The sequence below is a fragment of the Mesoplodon bidens genome (genome assembly GCF_964165515.1).
Source record: "Mesoplodon bidens genome assembly, chromosome: 13".
Lineage (NCBI taxonomy): Eukaryota > Metazoa > Chordata > Mammalia > Artiodactyla > Ziphiidae > Mesoplodon > Mesoplodon bidens.
In genome coordinates this window covers 11,033,431-11,047,940 of record NC_138169.1, presented here as the reverse complement: position 1 = coordinate 11,047,940, position 14,510 = coordinate 11,033,431, and the positions used below count along the sequence as shown (strand labels likewise).

At 46.2% G+C, this 14,510-nt stretch overlaps 1 protein-coding gene across 1 annotated transcript in view; it reads left to right on the top strand.

Annotated features, from left to right (window-relative positions):
* SRRM4 (serine/arginine repetitive matrix 4) overlaps positions 1–14,510 on the top strand; it is a gene marked incomplete at both ends in the record, with an annotated part of 163,219 nt that overhangs the window by 24,754 nt on the left and 123,955 nt on the right. The gene's annotated exons all lie outside the window — the stretch shown is intronic.

Genomic DNA, 14,510 nt, shown 5'->3' with positions numbered 1-14,510 from the left:
GTGCTGCTGCTGGGGATGGGGAGAGAGATGTGATAACTCTGCCAGGCCAGATCGCCTGGCTGGAGTCAGAGGCCAAGGCAGAGGCATCTGGGCTGCTCCGAGCTGTGCGGGCTGGGAGGAGCCTGCGAGAAGGCAGGGCCTGCCTGGGTTGGCAGCTGCAGGCCTGCTGGCAGATGGTCTCCTAAGCGGGCCACCCCGGGGTCAGCTTTATGGATTTGCACATTAACCCTTCCCTCCCCAGCAGCCCTCAGACGCTGGTTCTTTATGACTTTGACCTGACCCACTGATGTTGTTGGGTCTCTGGCTGAGCTGTAGACAAGACCCTGACCTACATCTTATCACTCCCCTCCCCATCTTATCACACCCCAGGAGACAAACCATCCCTCGGATGTATGGGTACTTTCCAGTATGCAGAGCCAGACTCTTTGGTCCTCACAGTACTCAGGACTGGGCAAAACTGATGACAGAACAAACTTTTCCTATTATCACTTGTGTTCATACTAATTTTTGTAAACACTTACATACAACAAAGAGAGTATCACTGCACAGAGAATAACCACTACGAATATTTTGGAGTTTATCCTTCTGGACTCACTAACTCACTCTTGTTCTCCCTCTTTCTCATTTTCTCGTCTCACTCTTTCTCTCTATATGTCTTAACCAACTTGGGATAATATTGGGCATTTTTTTAATTTCAGATTTTTTTTTCTAATTTAACAATACAGTCTGAGTATCTTACCATGTCAGTAAATACCCATCCACCTCGTCATTTTTAAAAGCCTGCATAATATTCCATTATAGGCATTAATCAGAAGTAATTTTCCTATCCACCGTTGTTGGATAACCTCACAGAGCAGAGGAGGAAACAAATTTCAGAGAGGCTCAGTGACTTGCCCAAGGTCACACAGCTTGTCAGTAAGAGCTTGAACTTGAATTTTGGTCTTGGAACTTTAAAGTCCGTTCTGTTTTTTAGAGTAAAAGGAGTGAGGGCTTAAGAATGCTGCTCCTCAAAACCGACATGGACCGGAGCTCACTCCAAGGGCAAGTCCAGACAAGCCGTGCTTGTTGACTGTTCACTTGGCTCAGTTCTGTGTTAGAATCTCAGCCCCATCTTTATTTGCTCTGTGACTTTGGGCAGCCTCACTCCCCTCTCTGGGCCTCAGTTTCTTCATCCATAAAACAAGGCTGTTAAGGTCTAGCTTATCAGACTATTGGGGGGGATTAGATTAGGTAAGAAATTGTCCAGCAAGTCTGTGACACAAAGTAAGTGCTCAGCACTGAGGCTAATACAATTTCATTGCTGCTAGGATTTTTGATATTACGACTTACAAGAATATTACTAATGTTCTTAGTATTATTATCATTATCTAATAGCTAATATTATCCAATGTTGTCTAATATCTAATAATATTAAAACTCGAATAGTAGTACTAGCCCCAGTGCAGGGGCTGGAAGACCTCCCGCTGAGCCTCTTCTCCTCCTGGGCCTCAGTTTACCCACCTGACAGTGCGGTGCTGCCCTTGGTGATTTCTGAGGGTGGTTCTGTCCTCACTCCCAGGTCCTCGTGAGGATGCATGTTAACCCCTTGTGGGTGCGGGCTGGTCTGGTCCCCTCTCCTGCATCAGTGCTCTCTCTCTCTCTCTCCTTCCCCCACCAGCCAGAGCCAACTGGCTGCCCCTCCTCCACCAAGTCTCCCGGCCTTTGACACTAATTGATACGGAGTTTCCCCCTCTAATCCTGCCTCTGCCTCCAGGGCCCTTGTTCCTAGGGCATCTGCTGGATGAGAGGAAGAGGAGGCAGGGCCCACCGCCACCCGCCTGCCTGCCATCTGGTCCCCTTCCCCTCCCTCCTCTCAACGCCGCCAAGAAAAATCTGTAATGAATCCGTGGCCCCCGCCCAAGGGGCTGGGGTGAGGCCAGGCGCATGCTGGCTGTGTACATGCGTGCGCGCGCACACACACACACACGCACACACGCAGCTTGCAGACACAATTATTGGTAAAGCTTTTGTGCGCTCTCCCAGACCCGCTCCAGCTGAACAGCTGCTGGAAGGGCTCAGGAGCGAGATGCTAACAGGAGGGGAACTTTAATTATCTGACCGAATGGCACCTTTGGCAGCCCCAGGGGACTGGACAAGATGGGGAAGAGGGAGGCAGGCAGGGGAGAGAAAGACCATTAAATAGGAGAATCGGGGCGCAAGAAAGGGATGGGATGCACTAGCTACCGGGGAGGGATGATGGAGGAGATTCACAGCGATCCCAGCCCCAAAGAACCAGACCTTCTCCAATCCAGAGGTTGAAGAAAAGCTTTGCAAAAGTTTTCTTCTTTCCTGAATCCATCTGCCCTGCATGACTTTCACTCACTAAGCCATCAGGGCTGCCTTCTAAAGCCTGGTGTCAAGAGCAGAACTTTGGATTCTGCACCTCTGGGTCCTCATTGGCCCTCTGCTCCTTGCTGGCTGTGTGACCTTAAGCCAAGTACTTCACCTCTCTGAGCCTTGAGGTTCCTCTCTGTAAAATGGAGATAATAGCAATACCTACTCACAGGGTTTTTGAATGAGATAATATTCATTCAAAGGGCACATATTTAGGGAGTGCTTGCTGTATACCAGGTACTATGCTACAAGTCAGAGATATAAGAGGACCTGTGACAGATTGGGGTGCGGAGAGGCGCTAACAATAAAGAAGGAAACCAACTGATAAAAAAATAAGGTGTGACTAGGGCCCAAAGAGCAGTTGCTACAAGCAACGTTTCCAGATGCTTCTCCTTCAGCTCTTGTCAGTCAGACCATTTCCCCCCTTTGTTTCTTAGTTCCTGAGCTGGTGTGTGTCACGGCCAAAGCTGTTTGCTCTAATGTTTCATGACTGTGCCGTGGGAGATATTCTCTCTGCATCAGAACAGCTTCAGGCTCAGCGCCTGGTACATAGTAGGTGCTCAGAAAATGTTTTCTGGGGTGAATCGCCCAGACAGCCTTGGGCGATTAAGTTAATATTAAGCGATTGAGGGTGAAAAGTACCAGCCTCAAAGGGAGGCCAAAGAGGGGTCTATCCACTTCAAAAAGAATGATATATTCTTCATTGTGAAGAATTTCCTTTGCACTGTAGGATGTACACAAACTGCTGACAGTGTCACTGCTGAGGAAGGGGGGTGGGGAGTGGGTGGATGTTTAGCTTTGTCTCTGTGGCTTATGTATTTAATGAGAAGGTTTTCCATAAATTACAAGATTTCCCCCTGTATTAGTTATGTGTATAAACATTAAAAAAAAAAAAAGACTAGGTGGAGGTACACAAGCAGCACTGTAGGATATTTAGCAGCTTCCCTGGGCACTCTACTCACTAGATGCCAGTAGAATCTCCACACTGCTCCCCCACCCCCCTGCCAAAAGCACACCGTTAGTTGTGACAACCAAAAACGTCTCCGGAGATTGCCAGATGTCTCCTGCAGAGCAAAATCGGTACCGGTTGAGACCCACTGGTCCAGTCAGAAATATCTGACATGGCTGGAAAATCAGGACTGTTCAACTTTGGAAGGCTTTGGAAATTTAAAAAAAAGCCACATTGAGTCCCGTCTCCGGCCTTCCCATGGGATTAGGGAGGCGCAGAGCTGCACAGCGGAAGGCGCACACGATCGGAGTCTGACAATCTGAACTTGCGTTGCCCGGGTCTCAGTCTTCTCATCTGTAAAATAGGGAGACTAGGGCCTCCCCCACATGGGCCATTGTCAGTCTCTGGCATCTTGTTGCATAGCTCTTGGGCTTTGGAATTGACAGATCTGGTTTCAGATCCCAACTGGGCACCCCCAGGCAGGCCCCTTCACCTTTCTAATCTCTTTCCTCATCTGTAAAAGGGGGGTGAGGATAACACCGGCCTCCTAGGTTGGATTCAAGGATTACCTACGAGAATGTCCGCAAGCACTTCACAGTGTCCTGATGTGGCAAAATGCTCGGTCACTGTGACTACGACGCTTAGGGTGGCAACATTTGTAAGCTGTACTTTAGCCAAGGCCCTAATATAAGCCAGTAGTAGTCATGTGGGGAAGAAGTTTAGAGTCTCTCTTTTCACCTCCTTGGAAGGACATTCATTCGTGCAGCTAGCATTCACCACGTGCTCACGATGGGCCACTTCCTTTGGATAGAGACGAATCAAACACAGACACCCGCCCATGGGGAGTGCCAACACGCCAGCGTAACAGGGTGTCTGAGCTGGGACTCACCCAGTGTCTTTCTAACCAAGGTTCCCATGACATAATTCCCAGGTGGACATCCCCTGACTTAGCAGCACTCCTCGGAGACAAAGCTTTCCGTGCACTGTTCTCTGCTTACCGTCTTCCCGGCCTCTGGAGTCAGCCTTTTCTACCCATCCTCCTTTTCCCACTTTGGGATTGTAGGGCAAGTTGATTATAATCGTTAAGAACAGTTTTCTTCTTCCCGTCCTTCAGCCTGTCTGTCCCCCCCGCCTCCCTTTTTTTAATCAACCAGTGAACGCCTCCAAGATGCCCACTGTCTGCTACTGAGGCCCTCCCTCCCTTTTCACCTGCACTCCTGCTGACTCGACCAGCTTCTTCCTTCTGCCCCACCATGGCCTCCATCTTCGTTCCTTAACCCACAATTCTTTGCAGTTTCTCTGCAAAGACCCTGCAAAGTTCTTTTATTGTTTTTTTTCAGTTACCTCTCACCTAAGCGTTTCTAGTTTTCTTGTCCCTGTTAATAATATCTCCCCTGCTTAGTGATTTCCTCTGTTGACGTTTACTGTGTCTTTATTTAATGCTACCCCAGATGGAGAATGACACAATTTTATCTTCTCAACTTGAGGGAAGGCAAGCGTGAGAAAAATCTCGCCGGGTGTTTTACATCAACCCAGGAGGTGATGCTATTTAATCCCAGCATGCACTAGGCTACAGGTGGAATTAGCAGAAGGATGGGTGAAATGGGATGGCCCTCTGTCATCTCCAATACACCTTCACGGCCGGGAAGCATCCCTATTATTTCTTTAACTAAGTAAGTGACACGATCTCCAAGAATATCAGATTGATGTTTGCACGTGAGTAACAAAACAAATTTTGGAGCCAAACAATTAAGCTGCTTGCTTTTCTGCACCAGTTTGTCACTCCAGCAGCATAAAGAACATCAACAGTGACACCATCACCAAGAAACCCATAACGTCTCCAGTTTAATGATGAGAAAATCAGGTCCAGAGATTCACCTGTGTTACCTGATGTAACACAGGTGAAAACAGAACACAAACCGGAGTTAGGATTCAAATGTTCCAATTTCCAGATTTTAAGTCCGCTATTGAATCATCTGCTTTCTGCTAAATATTGTTTAAACAAGTTTTAATCATAAAGGTAACATTTGATAATAATTTATAAAAAGCGCTGTAGAAGTGTACAAAAGTGAAAGTCTCTTCATCTTCTCCTCCTGTCTACTAGAGGCAATCACTATTGTGCTTTTTTTATCCATTTTTCCATAAATGTTTTATATGAGAATACAATGCATTATGCCAGGAAAGTTGCCTTTTCTTCTGAACTTTGTACCTTGTTAAAATATATTAGTACATTTAGAGCTGCCCTGTTCTTTTTTTAATCTCTGCATTGTATTCTATTGTATAGATGTATCATTCTTTATTTAATCAATGTCCTATTGATTCACAGTCACTCTGTTTTCAGAATTTTCCCTTAAAAAACATTACTATAATAAGAATTTTGGTATATCTTTGCCCACTTTGGAGTTCATTATCTGTATATCTATCTATAATAAATTCCTAGAAATGGAATTGTTAATATTCCTAGCATAAGATACTGTCCTAAAAATTTTTTTTTAATTAAAAAAAAAAGGAAAAGGGGGTGGGAGCAGAGAAAAAGATACTGTCCTATTGCCCTCCCCAAAGTTTGCACCCTCCCTTCCCGAGGGTATTGACATTTACAAGATAGGGAATGGTCAAGCTCTTTGATCTATGTCATTCTGAGAGTTAGCAATTCCCCTTTCTTTAATAATGAGCGAGGCTGCACATCTTTGCAGATTTGTTTGCTGTTTTGTATTTTTCTGTGATTGCTTTACTTCGTGTCCTTCATCCCTTTAATAGAATTAGGTCATTCTCTTTTTTTCTTTTTTTAATTTGTAAGGGCTCTTTGCATATTAAGCAAATTATTCTTCTATCTGTCATGTGTGTTACCCCTTACAGTTTTTTTGTTTGTTTCTGATGAGGATAGAGATTCAGAGCAGACAAAAAAATTGTAGGTAGCATTTGGAAAAAGGATAGAAATGAAGCTAGATTGTATCTCCCTCCCCGATCCTCTCTCTCTCCCAAGAATGCTTTGCTGTAACAGATGGAGAACTATGAGTCAGAACAGGTATAAGGATCTAATCTCCTCTTCTCCTGCTGGACCTGCGTTCAAATGAGGGCATGTATTAGAGAAAAGAAAAGCCGTCTGCAAGGAGAGTCTGGCCATTTCCCAGATCCAAGCTACACTTGGCAGCCCGGTCCCATTCCCCAAATGCCACTCCATGTTTTAAAGACCAGACACAAGGCAGCATATGGCCTACAGGAACCCTGAAAGTTTTAAATTTAGGGAAGCACAGGAAGTGAGGAGGTGGCATGCAATGGGGGCCTCCTCCAGGACTGTTCAGCCTCAGAAAGTGGGGAAGGGATGGGTTTTCTCTGCCTAGTGAGGAACCAGCACATCTCTGGTCACTGAACCCGTGGGAGTATTTGACAAAAACCTATAATCCCCTTAGAGTGGGAGGAGTACCCTAAAACCCAGCTACACCCCTTCTAGCGTGGAGAAAGCCTCAGACACACACCCAAATTCTGTTCCAGAAATTTGTTGAAGGCATGAGCAATTGGATGCATGTTTATTGTAGCACTGGTGTAACTGTGAGAAATCAGAAACAACCTAAGTGCCCAAGAATGGGGGAATTTAGAAATAATAAGTTGTGATCAACCCCAAATATGGAAGGCAGTGAAGCCGTTAAAAGGAATGAGGCTAAACTCCAAGTCTGGGCATGGAAAGAGGGCACGTGTTTGAAAATGCCAGCTGCAGGTGGATATATGTATAGTATAATACTTAGGACAGCAGGATCATCCTTTCCTTCTCCACCATATAATCGATCCGTCAGGGAGGTTATCAGCTATAAGTATAGCCAAAATCTCTTCTTCTCCATCCCCACAGCCCCTGAACTAGTCAGAGCTGTCATCCTCTCTCACCTGGACTCACAGGGACAGTCTCCCAAATCCCCCACTGCCATTTACAGTTGTTTATTCTTCTCTGGGCTGTGCTTTAATGCAGCCACCAGGCTGATCATTTAAAACCCAAACCTTTTCATTGTCACTCCTCTGCTCAAGACCTGCCCTGCTGCACTATGAATAAAATCCAAGCTCCTGGCAATGGTCCCAGCTTCCTTCTAGCTCCTCTTGTCTCTCCGTGTTCCCCCCCACTCTTCCCCCTCCCTGTGCTGCTGCAGCCACAGGGGTCTTGCTAGCCTTCCCACATACCATGTTCATCCCAGACTTAGGGCCTTCACACTTCACCCTGGACTGTTCTTCCCCCAGATGTGTGCCTGGCCGGGTCCTCCTCATTCTTCAGACGTCAGCAAAAAGGTCACCTCCTCAGAAACATTCTCTCTTACCACCTGTAATGGGCTGAATAGTGTCCCCCCTAAAATTCAAGTCCACCCAGAACCTCTGAACGTGACATTATTTGGAAATAGGGACAATGCAGATGTAATTTAAGATGAGGTCGTACTGGAGTAGGGTGTGCCCTTCATCCAGTATGCCTGGTGTCCTTATAAGATGGGAAGAGACACAGACACAGAGGGAAGGCCATGTGAAGATGGAGGCAGGGGCTGGAGTGATTCTGTCACAAGCCAAGGAAAGCCAGAGCCACCAGTAGCTGGAAAAGGCAAGGAAGGGTCCTGCCCTAGAGCTTTTGGAGAGGGCATGGCCCTAACAACACCTTGATTTTGGACTCCTGGCCTCCAGAACTGTGACAGAATAAATGTCGTTTTAAGCCACCTGGTTTGTCTACCTTGTTATGGCAGCTCTAGGAAACAGATACACACACCCCACCCACCCACCCAATACAATAACACCTTTCACATTATTCTCTGTCAGAGGACCCTTCATAGAGATGAGCAGGATGTGGTCTTTGCCCTCAAGAGTTCGGGATTCAGTTCATATATATGTGTATATTTTTTTAAGAAAAAATAAACAGGTTGTTATATTTCCCTATAAGAAATTAAATTTTCTAATCAGAAATTATGAAAATAATATAACAGACTGTTTAATTTATGTTTTGTCTGCTAGGAGACTCGTATCCAAATTTGTGGTTCAACACTAGTAATCCTGGGAAAGAATATATGTACCTTACAAATCCCTGTTTTGTTTTCCCCTCCATCACCCTTGACTACTGAGTGTCATTTATTTTTCTTACTACTGATTTTGTATTCTTTATTTGTACTTTTACCTATTTTTTGGTGTTTTAAGCAGCATATGGGCAGCTTTTTTTCCCCTTATATAATAACATGCTATGGAAGTGCTTGAGAATGACAAAGTGGCAGCAGGCGGCCAGGCAGCCCATGTCTGAATCCCAGCTCTGCCACTTAGCAGCTGTGTAGCCTTCGTCATTTCAGATCTCTGTACCTCAGTTTTCTCATCTGCAAAATGGGGATAAAATAGTACCTACCTCATTGGGTTGTTGTGAGGATTGAATGAGATAATAATTGTAAATACTCTGGGGTCTAGAACATGGTAAGTACTATTATGCTTATTAAATATGTAGCCAACTTTAATATCCTCACGAATTAGAAAAGTCCTTAACATGGGAGCCATACCATCTACAGCCTAGACTGCAAGCTCCTTGAGACTGTTTTATTCCACTTTGTATCTCCAGCTCCTGTGACTGGCACACAATAGCTGCTTGATAAATCTTGGGTGAGCAAATGAATGAGTAAATGAACGAATGAATGAAACCCAGTTTTTCCGCCCATTAAGTGCACGATGGTCGAAAAGTCATTCCTGCTTTCTGCACTTCACTCTCCCCCATCTTGAAACTGACATACCTCTAAGGTTTCCTCCAGTTCTAAAGTTACCTGAGTCTGTGCCTGAAATGGCGCATCAGCACGCTGTTTCCTTGCTGAGACATTGCCCTGTCTCTGGATACTTTCCTCTGGAGCTTTTCCCTCACGACAGTGGACTTCAGCATCTGGGCTGCGGATTCAGCATGCACTCAGGGGCAGGCAGCTGCTGCATTCCCTGCACTGGGGAAGATGGGAGGGGGGAGCAGGAGGGTGGGTGGCAGGAGTACAAGGGTTCTGGGCAGCAGGGGCGGAGATGTGCGTGGATGAGTGTTGTCTGCCGGCCAAACTGAAGACAAGAACCTAGGGACTTGGAGATTCTTAAAAGCAACAATGAGTGGAGTCCATTGAAGGGAGAGTCCAGAGTCAAGGTTTCTGGCATCCTTTACTGTAGGATGGGGGGGGCGGGGTGTCCATCTCCTCTTCACTTGAGCAGAGGCTCTCCTTCAACACTCCCCTTTCCCACCGTCTCCAGGCTCAGCCAGTTTACTAGTGAACTCAGTCTGCTCCCCCTCCCCCCAGCCCTTCTGCCCCCACCTGTCGGCAGAGGCGCGGCTCTGCTGTGCCCCACCCTCTGGACTCAGACGGACCTCGACTCAAATCCTGACTCTGCTAGGTACCTGCTGTGTGACCTCCAGCAAGTTACTTGACCCATCTACACCCCAATTTCCTCATCATTAACATGGGGAAGAATAACTTAGCAGGTTGTTGTGAATATTAAAACAATGTCAATAGAAAGCTTAGCACAGCATTAGGACATAGTATGAGCTCCAGGCATGACAGCCATTGTACTTATCATGAGAAAAAGAGAAGCAGAGAGAGAGACAGGGAGGGAGAGAGAAATGCATGTGTTCTGGATGAGAGCTAGAATGAATGGGTTTAATTGGAAATACTGGGGGGCCACCAGGATGGAAGAGGAATCCTCTAGAGTAGTGGAAACAATTACTCTAATTTGCTTTGTTGTAAATTGGAATTTTATACCCTAGATTGATTTAAAGTGGGGCATACTTACTCTCAAGCCACCTAGGAGTCATGAGGGCCCCACTGAAGATTCTAGAGCATCTATCCTGCCATCTCTCACCCCCACCCCCCACCCAGTGGTGGCTGAAGTTTGTGTCTCCTTAAGGATGGTGTGGTTGCAAGAATCCAAAACTGACTCAGTGAAGCCCAAGTAGAGCAGGGTTTATCACAGGCAAACACCCCAGAACCCAACTGCTCCAAATGGCCAGATGAAACCCTCCATTCTCCATAATCTTCCAGATCTGCACCCCACCACTGATGCCCTGAATCTCCTTGCCCCAATTCCACATTCCCAGAAGAGAGGACCTGACTGGCAAAGGTGATATGTAAACCAATTTGATGTAAACCAAATCCTAATTTAAATGCTCTGGGGGCCAGTCCCTTAAATATTTAATAGAAGCTTAAAAAAAAAAAAAAGAAAAAGGTGAGCACAAAATCCTTTGTGCCATGTGAACGATTAAGCCCCAATCACAGACACACTTGCCATCCCTAGGTGGAAGTAATGGATTTTCTGCCTGCAGAAAAGGGGTCGCCTGCAGATCCAGTCCTGTTATCTCCCTTCTTCCGATCAGCATGGGTAAAAGAGGGACTCAAGTAATCCCTGAAGTTTCCCAGGATTTGAATTCCCCCAAGCATGTTCCCATCGTTCACCCACCTCAGCTGAGTTTGTTTTAAATTTTCACTTTCAGCCCCGAACCCCAAACAGCAACTGCTTTTTGCCTTCTCTGGCAGCAGCTGCCTTTGTACCCTGTTACATCCTCCCCAAATAAGACATTTAATTAATTTTTTACCCCACTATTCCTAACAGCTCCTTCCTCTGCCCTTGAGCATTCTCCCTCAGCCTCCCTTGGGTCAAACTCCTTCACTGAGAAATGAAACAGTCGTCCCAGACAAGACCTCCCTTCTCCAGCAATTTTATTCGAGGAGTAGGGCTCCGTGCTTATGGATCATTTCAGAGCTAGAAGTGAGGGTATTTGAAGGAGAAAGGAAATACCAGCAAACTCACTGGAGGCAGGGAAGCATGGGGCTGGAGAGACCATGTAAATGAATGGTTTTGAATCCTTCAGGGGGACTGGGATGCCTTGAGAAGCTGGAAAGCTATGGATGCTTTTCCCAGAAAAATCACGCACATACAACAGCACCAGGGCCGCTGCTTAATGTCAAGGCACCTTGAATTAGGGAAGGGAACCCCTTTCTCCAGGGGGACTTCCGCCCTCAACTTAGCCCCTTAACAGGGTATCCCTGTACAGGCAGCAACTTGCACAATTGAGAGTGGTGGCCCTGCGTGGACTCCCTGCTGGATCGATCACCCCCTCTCCAATTTAACACTCAACCCTTCATTTTACTGATGGGACCCTGAGGCCCAGAGTGGGGAATCGACTTTCTCAAGGTCAGACGGCGAGTCAGGTACCTGGGATGAGAGTCTTGACGCTCAGGCTTTCTAACTTTATTCCCTGCACCCCCCACACACAGACCCTTTCACCCACCTCCTGATTAAAGCCAAAGGATTATCCCCACTCTACTCAGAGGCAAAGCAACTGGTGTGGTAGATAAAAATCTGTTGTCTAAATATCTAAATTAAATCCTTGTAGAAGATGCTTGCATTGAGGTGTTGGTTAAACCCAGTGGCCCCAAGCAGGGAAGAGCTATCCATCTTATCAGCACAGTCTGGGTTGAATGATCCGTTTCCAACAGTGCAAGGAATGAAATCATGGAAAGGATAAGAGTCGGGATGGAAAGGGCATGAGTCGGGGCTGGTGGCATTGAAAAAGTGCGGCTCAAAGGGGAAGGTTGTCCTGAAGAGGACCATTCAGGTGTGTTAAAGACAGGCCCGGCGTGAAAGCGCAAATGAATTGCCCAAAATAGATGAGATTTCTCTCGGTGGTAATTGCAAGCAGAGCTGGAGAAAGGTTTTCTATCGAGAGCACAGTAAGGAAAGAGCTGGGGAAATAAAGAGGATTTTATCTTGTAGCCAAGAATGAGGAAAGGCTTTTGAAAAAAGGGGGGTGATTAAGCTCGTCTTTTTCAAAGAGAAATAGTCCTATTGGGTGGACAGGAAAAGGCAATACTGATCCCCCCACAGAGAGGAGCTGTCATGGCACAAAGAAAGTGATTCACAGAGACAGTGGAGAGGAGCTGTGGGTTCCATTGGTTGTCTGGAGACCTTGCTTGTGATTCCTCTTTCTCAGCCTCAGTTTTCTTATCTGTACAATGGGTATGAGCAAACTTCTAGAGGCAACAACAGTGATGGATCTTACAAACTTAGCGTTGAGCCAAAGAAACCAGGCACAAAAGGGCATCTACAGTATGATTCCATTTATATTGTTGGGGCTCAGAGCAGGCCGCCCCAAAAAATGCCACAAAGGCATATTGATTATTTTGAATTAAAGTTATTTTAAGAAATGGCCAATGCAAGAGGGACACTTTGGCCCTCCTTTCTGTCTCCCCAAAAGCAGGAAATAAACCTCTCATGTGCAAGATGCACTCCCTGCCTCTAGAAGTAGAAGGATGCCCTTGTCACCGGAGATACAGGGATGAGGAGCCTGTACAAACCTTGTTACTTTTAAAAAGTACTAATCCAAGCCCAAACTCTGTTTAGGTTTCTTACTAATTAAGCACCCAAAACCCAAGTTTCTTTGTCCTGTCAATTCCTCACAAATTTATTGTTTCTTTGTCTAAAAAGTATAAAAGCTGCCTGCTTTGGCCACTTCTTAGGTCCCGTTTCTATGAGACCTTCACGCGCATGAATTAAAATTTGTCTTTTTCTCTCGTTACCCTGCCTTGTGTCGATTTTATCAGTCCAGCCACAAGAACTCAAGAGGGATAGAGGGAGAAATTTCCCCTCCCCAATAATATTCAGCCCCAAGACAGGCAAAACTCATCTAGAAGTCAGAAAAGTCAGGAGAGGAAGATGAGAGTGGCCAGGAGTGAGCATGGCGGTGGAGGGGGGGTCTGGGTATTGGAAAAATTCTGTTTCTTTAATCTGGTGGAAGTGCGTTGAGCTCTACCTTGATGATTTGGGAACTCTTCTGTAGGGCTGTTATATTTCACTTAGAAGTTTACTTAAAAAGAAAAAGAACTAACCTGTGCTTATAGAGGAGGTGGAATCTGTAGGCAAATGACTACCTATAAATTCAAGGCAGACAATACAGGGGTTTTGGAATTGAGGCAGAACAGTCAGCAGAGAGCAGCTGATTTGTAGGTGGGGGAGGGGTGTACGTTCATCACCGTGTGGCTTCAGAGAATGAAGACTTTCGGGACACCATGGATCAGCCTGAGTAGACTAGAACCTCCCAAGGATCAGACAGGCCAGGGAGTGTGAGCACCACTGCCCCCCAGTGGCCACTGATGCTGGAATCCCTCTCATAAAGGGCTGAGAATTCTGGCTTTTGTCCTGCCGCACTAGGGACACCATGCCTGAACTGAAGTTAATAGAAAGGGACATGGTTGTGACTCAATCAAAAGAGGAGAATGCTTGTTTTTTTTCTCTTATAGTGAAGCCTCCGCTCGACCCTCTGGTGAAGACCTCATGTTTATTTGTTCATTTAAAAAACCCTTTTTCAAGACCCACTCTGTGCTGGGCACTGGTCCAGATGCTAGGGATCCAACCACAGCTAAGGTTATCATCCCATGGGGGCCAAGGTTCTGGGTGGTTGTTTAAGGCAAAGAGATGATCTCCATGGGACTTCCTTCACAGGGAGAGTCCCTAAAGCAGCAGTAGAAATGTAAGCCAGATGCCAGGCAGAACTTCCTGGCATCCTGACTGCATAATTAGTTGAACATCCACCTGATTTGAAGGAGGGAAGCTTTACTGGACATAGATTTCATATATCATGGAGCTGAGTTGCTAGCCATCGCCTACGTAATATTGGCAGAGGAATTTTGAAATTTATAAGGCATTATTTTATATATATATATATATATGTCTCAAATGTGGGCCCAGAGAACCTGTGCGAGTTAAGGTGTATTCAGCTGCAGGTCCCAGAAAACACAATGGAAAATGGCTTAAATGATGAGGGAAATGTATTCTCCCACTTCACAGAAGTCCTGAGGGAGGGTAGGTCAACTGAGCAACTCAACTAGACCTCAGGCTTGGCGCTGCCATTCTCAGCGTGTTAAAGATATTTTCCCTCCACACTGCAAGAAGGATGCAGCGTCTCCAGCCACTGCGTGCAGACACAATGAGGCGGAGCATCCTCTCTCATGTCCTATTTTAGGAGTAGATCGAGGCCTCTCAGAGTTCTATCACATGCTTATACCTGTGCCGTCACCGGCAAGGAGAATGGACTGTCCGTGATTGGCTTCGATTAATCAACATTCGTTCTGTGGTGCTGCCGAAGGGCCCAGCCTTCCCTAATGAGGCACACCCTCTTCCTCCAGCCCAAATGCCTGAACAGAATCAGGATTCTAGTTAACAAGGA